Source organism: Podarcis gaigeae, assembly GCF_964106915.1.
Source record: "Podarcis gaigeae genome assembly, chromosome: 6".
Lineage (NCBI taxonomy): Eukaryota > Metazoa > Chordata > Lepidosauria > Squamata > Lacertidae > Podarcis > Podarcis gaigeae.
In genome coordinates, this window is record NC_139682.1 from 275554 (window position 1) to 285135 (window position 9582).

Here is a 9582-nt window from a genome sequence, read left to right on the forward strand (position 1 = left end):
TTGGTCTATTCCTTTTGAACAGGTCATATCCCTCAGTTCCAAATTCAAGCCATGTCTCTCATCCCACCAGGTTTCGGTAGTCCCTACCAAGTCATATTTGCCATCCTGTATTAAATGCACCAATTTGTCTTGCTTGTTTCCCATGCTCTGTGCATTAGTTGCCTCTCTACTAATGTGTAGAGTATGGGAAACAAGCAAGACGAATGCCCTCTGGGAGTTGTTGGGCTCCAACTCCCATCATCCCTGACCATTGGCCTTGCTGGCTGCTGGGACTTGGCCAGTGGTGGGTGGGGCCACAGGCAAAGATGTCTATGGAGTGGCTGGTGTGAATGGGACCCTTCTCCACAGACTCTTGCACCCCCCTGCTTCGTTAGGCAAGGAAGAGGCAGTCTCCAGGGGTCAAGAACCAAAACACTCAAGGAGGGTGCCAAGGAGGGGTGTAGTTTGAAATGGGGAGGCCTGGGGGCATAGCCAGGATTGATGTTTGTGGGGCAGGCTTTATGTCGGGGTGGAGGCAGAACCCCCGTTAATTATTTTTATTGATTTACTTGATTACCCACCTCCCCCTGGCTACACCCACGCCTGGAGGGATACGTTTGAGCCCCAGGCCTGGGCTCCTCTCCTCTCTGCAGCCATCATGGCAGGGGGTGCCAACCCAGTGCCCAGGAGCACAGGGCTGCTTTGGTGCCCCTGGGATGAACTTGAATTCCTAGATTCACGGCTTTCATTTTTTAAAAAAATGTAAGGTTAAAGCATCTTTCGAAAGATAAGAGGCAACAGATATGGACAGCAATTGTTTCGTGTCTGTGAGAGAGAGAAATCTGCCTTCTTCCTTTCAGGGTTTCCTCCCCCTCCCCCCAGAAAAATGGATGCCCATGTATGTGAGAGAGGGAGAGTTGGGCTTTGTAAGGGGAGGAGAGACTGTGTGTGGTCTGATCTGCGAGAGATGCATTTGGGCAGAGAGAGGGGAGATGCATTTGTGGTGGGAGGTGAGCAATGCATGTGTGTGTCTGGTGTCCATGTGCATGAGAGAGTTTTGCGTCGGCACCTGGTACATTTTTGCTGGTGCTGAGAAATGCTCCCTATTGTTAGCCAGCAACACCACCAGTGGGGGGGGGAGCACAGAAATTAACATCAACCAGCAGACACAGCTGACTTCTCATGGGAACCTGAGGTTGAGGAGGAAGCCACAGTGACTGCTCTCTCTAACTGTGTGTGCTGCCATGCTCACATGGTGGCCGTTTGGTGACTGGTGCCCACATCACAGTCTTAAAAGTGAACAAAGGCATTAGGCCAGAGATGTGGAAACTCAAGATTTTGTTCTTCTAAAACCGCAGAAAGCACAAGGTGGGCTTCCTTCAGGGGCTAAGTGAGCACCAGGTGTTGTCAGAGAGCAGGTTGTGATGTGTGGGGTCATGGAAGGAAGGGGGCAGGCCTTGAGGAAGCCGGCCTCTAGTGACCCAGCCTGGGGGGGGGGGGCTGGCGTTTCATCCTGGGTCTCCCTGTGCTGCTCCCACAGCCAGTTGACACAACCAATTGTGCCTCAGCTGGCAGTTGCCATTAATATACTTGGGAGCACAAGTTGTCTGCCAGAGTCGCTGTCGGAGGAACTCCATCATTTTCCCAGCGATAAGACTTAGTCTTTACAGAGCATTTCCTCTTAGGTATTCCAGGTGTGTTCCATGCCATCATTTCAGCAACCCTTCCTGCGCTGCTGTGAAGGCAGACCAGGCTTCCTACCTCCACTGGGGGGGGGGAGGGGGAGGGCTGTGAGACCGATGGAGGCTGCCTGCCTGAGGCCACACAGTCTCTGGGGCCTGGGGTCAGCCTGGCCCTTGGCCCCCCATGGGCTCAAGGCAGACGTCTCCCTCCCTGGCACCTCCTTCAAGGGGCAGAGAGAAGGCTTTGCCTCCCCAGCTGCAGTGCCCTCGCCTGCCAGTTTCCGAGCAAGAGATGCTACCTGGTCCTGGTCCTCTTCTCTGGCAGCCAGCAAGGCTGGGGCTAAGGCCTTCAGTCACTGCAGAGGCAGCCGCCTTGCACTGCCCTTTCCTGCCCCATGAATTAAGCAGCCCCTGTGGGGAGCTTGGTAATACTTTTATTAATAGTTAATTACTCCCTCTGCCTTGCCAGAGAAATGAGACTCACTCAGGCCTCATAAATCCAAGCAGGGATCCTGCAATAAAAAGCAGCAAGGAGACTTCATTCCAGTGGCTCCTTCAGCAGCCTTGCCTACAGCGCTGGCATTTAGGGAATGACAAATGTCGGCACCAGGTGCCAGGGTGCCGAGGAGAGGGGTCTGGCTCCCGTCCAGGAACAGGCCTCCCTCTGCTCTGGGCTGGGTCCATTGCAGGCTGCAAGTGGACTTTGCTCTGGGGATCCTTGTGGGGGGACAGCAGCCCCCTGTTGCACTGGCAGGAGAAAATGGGGTAGACTCCTCTGGCTTGGTGAAGTTCTCCATCCTTGGGCCCAGAAACTAATAGGCAGCCAATGCAGTTGGACCAGGATTGGTGTAAAATTCTCACACCGTCTTGCCCCAATGAGCAGCCTGGCTGCCAAACTCTGCAGCAGCTGAAGTTTCCAAGAACAGTCTTCAGAGGCAGCCCCATGCACAATGCGTTGCAGTAATCAAACCTGGAGGTTACTAGAGCGCAGTTGACAGAGGTGAGGCTATCCTGTCCAGGTAGGAGCGCAGCTGGAAGAGGGCGGCTGGGAGCTGAGCTGGGGAATCCGGTCTTGTCTGCCCTGCAGATGATGGGCACGACCCTCGGGGGTCTTCTTCCCCAGGCCTCTGAGCGCTTCCAGGCGCGGCTTCTAACGGGGTCCCTGCCAGCTTTAGGGGGGCCTTGCATGGCGCTGGTGCCTCTCGCCAACAGCGCACAGTGGCCGGGGAGCGGGGAGCATCGAGACCTGGAGGGCAGAGACGCCGGCCGCCCCATCCAGTCCAGGCAACAGGTCAGACGCCACGTCCGGTTCCCATGAACCTGGCAGCCCCGCGGGAAGACGGGGCAAGGGAGTCCCCGGGAGCGGCTCTGCAAGCCCCCGCCGGCCCGCGAGCTTGGCGACCCCGTGCTTAAGAGGGAGGCGCCGCTGCTTGGACGGGGCGGGGGCGTCCTGGCCGCCACGGGGAGAGGGAGGGGCGGTTCGGCTGGTTGTCCGGCGTCCGCTTGGCTCCTCGAGGGTTTCGAAGGCCCTTCTGGCGAGGCCGTCGCCACGCGGCTGCGCCCACGAGCCCCCCGACGCCCTCTTCCCGGTGCCAGCATCCGGAGCCCGGGGATCTCTGCAGCTCCGCGCCTGCTGGTGGAAGCCGGAGTCCGACGGCAGCCGCCCTCCGCGCCCGCCCCTCGGTCTGGGGTCGCCAGCGGACAACGGGCTGGTCGCGGGCGCGCCTTGCCTCTGCCGAGCGAGCGCGCACGGCACTTTGGGGGGGGGGGGTCTCCCTCCCGCCCCGTCGAGGAGCGAAGGTGCCTTTGGCGAGAGGCTCCGCTCGTTGCCGCCCCCCGGATTTGCATAATCCTGCATGGCGATATGATAATGATGTTTGTTAAAGACAGAACGCAATAAATTAATCCCGTTAAGTTGTTGCTGCGAAAGGCAAAGAGAGTGATTTACGGCGGCGGTGCGGAGCCGCGTCGAGGTTGCGGCAAGGCGGGCGGACCACGGCGGGCTGCCTGTGCCGGGAGACCCCCCAGTGCCCCCACCCAGCCATCGCCCCCCGAAGGCAAGGGCGGCGGAGCCGGGCGCCGAGTCCTGAGACCCCTGGAGGCCCCTCCTCTCCGGGCACCCAGCCCCCCACCCGCCTGGCGTCGCTGGGAAGCCGCTTTCTACGGGGCCTGGACGTCGCTCCCCGTCCAGCTCATAGATCCCACGGTTACAATATCTGGGCATCTCAGAAGCATCATTCCAAGGAATGGTAACCTATTTATTAAAATGGAAATTGGGAAGCACCTTCTTCCCCCAGGAACAACTTCGTGGCCCTCTTGAGTTTGCCAAAGGGCCTTCATGGCAACTTACAAATCTGACAAGAGGGAGGGAAGGCAAGGGAAGGCAAGAAGTGCATTGAGAAATGTAGCTGGTTAATGTTACACGGGACCAAGGAGGGGCAAGAAAGAGGAAATCTCTCTTCCCTGTATATAGACATTGGAGAAAGGTTTATGCTCTTATATTACTAATTAAGCAGTTTACCAAGTTATATTAAGTAAGCTAGAAATGTGTAACATAAATATTTTTTTTCTATTTATATACATAGTATTTATAAAATCAGGAGGGAGGAAAGAAGACCAGAGAAGCCCTGCAGCAGCAGCAGCAGCAGCAGCAGCAGTGGGAGGATGAGGCCAAGGGAGGCCCATCGAGTCAAGGCTCCTCTTCTCAGCCCGGTTGACCCTGCAAGTGGCCCCCAGAGGCCTCTGGCCCCAACAGGGGAGGGCCCAACACAGCCGTTTCCTCCTGACTTTGGCTAAAGCTGCCAGGCACCCATGAAATCTGGATTATTCTTTTAAGGAAAACACCCCCCAAAGGGGGGAGCCCACTAGCCAGGGTGTGGTTCTGCTGGGCATGGCGCCTTGAAGGTAGCAGACCTGGGCAGCGCACTGCCACCAGGGGTGCAATGGCAGGTTCACTGGGTGGCAGGGAAGCAGGGACCGGGCCAGGCCTGCTCTTGCCCCTTGTTGTCCAGATCCGCAGGCCCAAAGGAGGGTCTGAATGAGTGGTTGGATGCAGGGAGACCAGAGGGATGTCAGGAACGCCAGAAGGGAAGGACCATTTTTGTTGCTTCATGAAAGAAAGGTGAGAGCTTTCAAGGCTCCCTACAGAGCCCGGCTGCCTTTACAGACTCCAGGCAGATGCCAAAGCAGCAGGCAGGTGTCATGACTCATCTGTGAGGTGCTAATATGTTAAGCATTACTTATACACCCAGCAAGCTAGGAAGTTGGCATCAGGAGCCCAGATAGCTCTCTTCTGGCTTGGAGGCCCCTTCCCAGCTCTCCAGCATCTCTCAGGTCAAGGGAAGAGTGACAGGCAGCCAGTGTCAAAGCCTCTCCTCTCCCAATGAGCTGAACCAAAACTAAGACTTGGAAGCGTCAGGGGATACAAACCTGTGTGAATTTATTTTTGCAGCAACTAACACTTTGTTTCAGGGTTATCTTGATGACCAAAGCAGCATTTACAGGCCTTCCAGGACATTTTCTCCTTTGGGTTCTAAGCAGCCCTCCAGCCAAGAGGCCCTTTGGACCAGGGGCAACCCCTCCCTTGGCTCCCCCAGGACGGAGCGGGCCTCCTCCTCCACCAGAGCTGGGGGTGAGCAAGAGTGCCAGGTGGGGAGGTGGGCAAGCTGAGAGGGCACCTCTCCGGGGCCTGACCTGGATGGGTGCAAAGGAAAGGGAGCGCCAAGGACCTGCAATAATGAAGAGGCAGTGAAAATAGGGAAGTTTTTCAAACAAAGGTTGGCTTGCTCCTTTTCGGGGATTATTGAGTTGTGGGTCCTGCATTACTGGGGGTTGGACTAGATGACCCTTGGGGGTCCCTGGCAGCTCTGTGATTCTACGATTCCATGCAAGGTTTTCTTTCCAGAATGGAATTAGCCAGGATGCTTTTAGGGAACCCCATGCGCCCCATGCCAGGTCTGGAGACACTTATGGGGATGCGGCCACAGCAGGGCAGTTAGTGCCAGAGGCCCCCTGCCCACCCCAAACTGTTCCTGGTGCCAGTCCCAAGAGAGGGGACAGAGTAAGACCTGGAAGCCCTTCCTGGGTGCAGAAATAACTAATTGCAGCAGCAGCAGCAGCAGGAGGAGGAGGGAGGGAGTGCTGATTTACACCTCGTCAGGCCTGGGCGGCCTCCCCTCATTACCAGCCCTTGCCTCGTTATTTATTCCTGTCTAAATATTTCATTGTCTTAATTGTGACAATCCAGCGAGCAGGAGCAGTCGCAGTTCCAGGCTGGAGTGTGTGTCTCTGCTGCTGCAGCCAGGCTGGGGGTGCCTAGGATAGCCAGGGATGGGGGTGGGGGGTGAATCAAGAGGTCCAGGGAGGGGCATGCATGCCCATGCCTGCCCCAAGTGGGCAGCTGGTGCAGGGGGCACTTTTCACCCTGAGCTTGGCAAAAGCGCCCCCCCTCCTGCAAGCCTGGCCCCTTCTGTGTATGCCACAGGGCTACACTGTGGGGGGAAGGCCTGAGGCTGGCCCACCCTGTTAGACACCTTCCTGCCCCCCCCCCACCTTCAGCTGGTCCTCAGATTCTGGAGGGAAAGAAAGGAGGTCCTTTGGGCCTTAAAGCCATTTGCAAGCCCCTGCACCTCTTTCCAGGCCTGGCCCAGTCACAGCCTCCTTTTGTCTTCTGAAAAGCAGGAGTTAAGGGGAGGGGGGTCAGAAAAGGAGACTGGTCCAGCCTTGCCCAGTTTGGGTGCTGGTTCCATTGCACCAGGCTGCTCCCCCTTCCCCATTTCTGCAGTTCCAGCTGCTGGGAGGGAGGGAGGCTGGGGGGGGGGTCTCCCATCTCCAGAGACAGCTGCCCTGCCCCCCTCCCTTCCCTTCCAAATGTTAATTTTATGGAGACCTTTATAAATCTTGCTGTTTCTGCTGTCCATGGGCTACATAGATTTCATCTTGTTGAGAGGTGACACTCGTGGCCTTTGGTAACAGGCTATCAATTTAATGCACTGAGTGTAATAAAAAACACAGGACCATATTAACTCCCAATTACTCTGCTCTGCTCCTGGCATTAACCCCTTGTGGCCAGAACCTCATCTCTCCCAAGTTTGGGGGGGGGTGGCAGTGCAAGGAGAGGGGCTGTGGACTGAACCCTTGTCTCCTCTGTGGCAGGTTGGGGGCAGCGTGAGCCTCAGCTGGGAGGTTGTTCCAGAAGATCCTGGCCTGGCCGGGGTCACTGGGCACAACTTTTGAGAGCTGACCCCCCCACTGCAAATGCACATACCTTGGAGTAAGGGACCCCTAGAGCACCACCAGTGCCCCCACCCCAACATATTTATTTATCTGTGTGCTGCTGTTGGTAAAACAACAATGACACAGTTAACAACACACAGGTATACAATAAAGACCACGCAAAGATTCAAATGAATCACCTGTTACAAGAAGAGGTTTTGTTATTGTCTGCATAAACCTGGCAGCATGGAAAAGTTTTCAGCCGGCATCTAAAGGTTAAATGTTTTTAAATGTTTGATTATGTTTTTAATGTTCTGTTGAAAGCCGCCCAAAGTGGCTGGGGAAACCCAGCCAGATGGGTGGGGTAAAAATAATAAATTCTTATTCTTATTAAAGCAGCTCAGTGGGTGATGGAGGAGAACATCAGCCCCGTTTGTCCTTCTGCTATTGGGGAAGGTCCATCTGAAGAGGACCCCCGGGGCCCCCTCCTCATTATTGGATCCATTTCATAGGAACTTACATGGACACAGGACTTCAGATACTGGAAGGTATTATGGAAAAATCTAGGTGTGAGGCTGCTCAGTCCCCCAGCTGGTCAGGCAGAGCCCGCGGGTCCCTGCGGAATAAAGGAGGAGTCCAGCCACCAACCGGAGCAAATAGCTGTAGACCAAAGTTTATTGTGCATTAGGTTCAAAGAGGAATTTTGAACCCCGAGGATGGGGTGACAAGGACTTTTAAAACTTTCCCACCATATCCCAGAATACAGTTCATACAGCATCATTGCTACATCACTGACATGTCACAAATGGGGAGGGGTAGACAGGGGTTACACTAGTTCAACCTTGGAAAACAGGTCCAGAGGAGTCCTTGGTACAAGATTAGCCTAAGCAGACATGGCAGGGCAAGACTCAGGTATAAGATTAGCATAGACAAACACCTCTGAAGATCCACCACCCAAAGTACAATAGAACTTCCTTTGCATGTCTGGTCCCTTGGCAAGTCTGGGGATGGGATGAGGCTTTCCTTGGCCAACAATCAGCTCAGCAATTGTCACCTCTGGGAACTTCCTGGAGTCCTTTTTCAAGGGGAAAATAGCTTTGGAATGGAGGAAACTGGCAAAGGAGTTGATTTTATATTATTTTTAAAGCTAGGTAACTTCCCTGAGCTGTCATGTTGAAAGGATACATTCAGGCATAATATTTGTAACATTTAACAACTTTAAAGATGTGCCCCCCCATAATTTCTGTAACAAAGGTGACTCTCATGCCCCCTCCCAGTCTTGTCTTCTCCATCCATGCTGAGTGGCAGCAGTGGCTCTTCCGGGTTTCAGGCACGAGACGGTCGCATTCCTCCTTGGAGATGCCACCTTGAGGGACGGAGGCTGGGACCTTCTACCTGCAAGGCAGCTGCTCTGCTGCTGAGCTGCAGCCCTTTTGCTTGCAGCGCCTGGAGGATGGAGGCCTGCTTCTGGGACAGGTGTCCCTGACCACCTGCATGCTTGGCCTTGCGGGGGGGGGGAGGGTCATGCCACTGAACTCTGAGGGACAGGCTGGCTGGGGAGCTGTGGGAGGGGCTGGTCCCCACCGCCAGCTTAAAGGAGGCAGCTGTTTGCTTGAAAAAGACATTTCTTAAAATGAAAAGCCTCACTAACTCAAAAGAGAAATTTCAATAAAAAAACCCCTGCAGTTTAAAACTTGTAGTGAGGAAGATGTCAAAGTCCAGCCAAGCAATCAACAGAATTAATTAAACCAATTAAAACACAGTTTAAACCAGCAGTAAAATATCCATTAATATCATCTATAACCGCCCAAGTTCTTAATGGGGAAAAGCTCATCTCAGCTAAAAGCAATGGGAAACGAATGAGGCTTCAGCCTTGGTTTAAAAGCTGGAACCGGTGTGGGAAACCAAACAAGGGAGGAAGTTCCAGCACCGGGGACCCAGCACAGAGAAGGCCCCGTCTCTAGCTGCTCTCCTAGGCGGGTCTAGCAAGAGGGGCCTCAGACTCCGCTCTTGAGGTTTGGGCAGGGAGGCAGGCAGGTCCTTGACTCAGCCCGGCCCTCAATCACTGGCAGCGTCAGAGGTCAAGAGTGAAGCTTAAGTGACTGGCTCAGTATCAGCTTTGCATATCCTGGCCATTCAACCTGTTAAGGAAAAATCTAGGTGTGAGGCTGCTCAGTCCCCCAGCTCCTGGGGCAGAGCCCGCAGGTCCCTGCGGAATGAAGGAAGGAGTCCAGCCACCAACCGGAGCAAATAGCTGTAGACCAAAGTTTATTGCGCAATAGGTTCAAAGAGCAAATTTTGAACCCTGAGGATGGGTTGACAAAGACTTTTTAAACTTTCCCACCACATCCCAGAATACAGTTCAAAGGGGAGGGGTTAACCTTGGCAAACATGTCCAGACAAGTCCTTGGTAGAAGATTAGCCTAAGCAGACGTGGCAGGGCAAGACCCAGGTGTAAGATTAGCATAGACAAATATGTCTTAAGTACCCAACACCCAAAAGTACAATAGAAGTTCCTTTGCATGTCTGGAGCCTGAGCCAAGTCAGGTGATGAGATTTGGCGTCCTTTGGCTAACAATGAGCCCACAATTTTCACCTCTGAGAACTTCCTGGAGTCCTTTTGCCAGGGGAAAATAGCTTTGGAATGGGGGGAACTGGGAAAGGAGATGATTTTATATTATTTTTAAAGTTAGGTGACTTCCCTGAG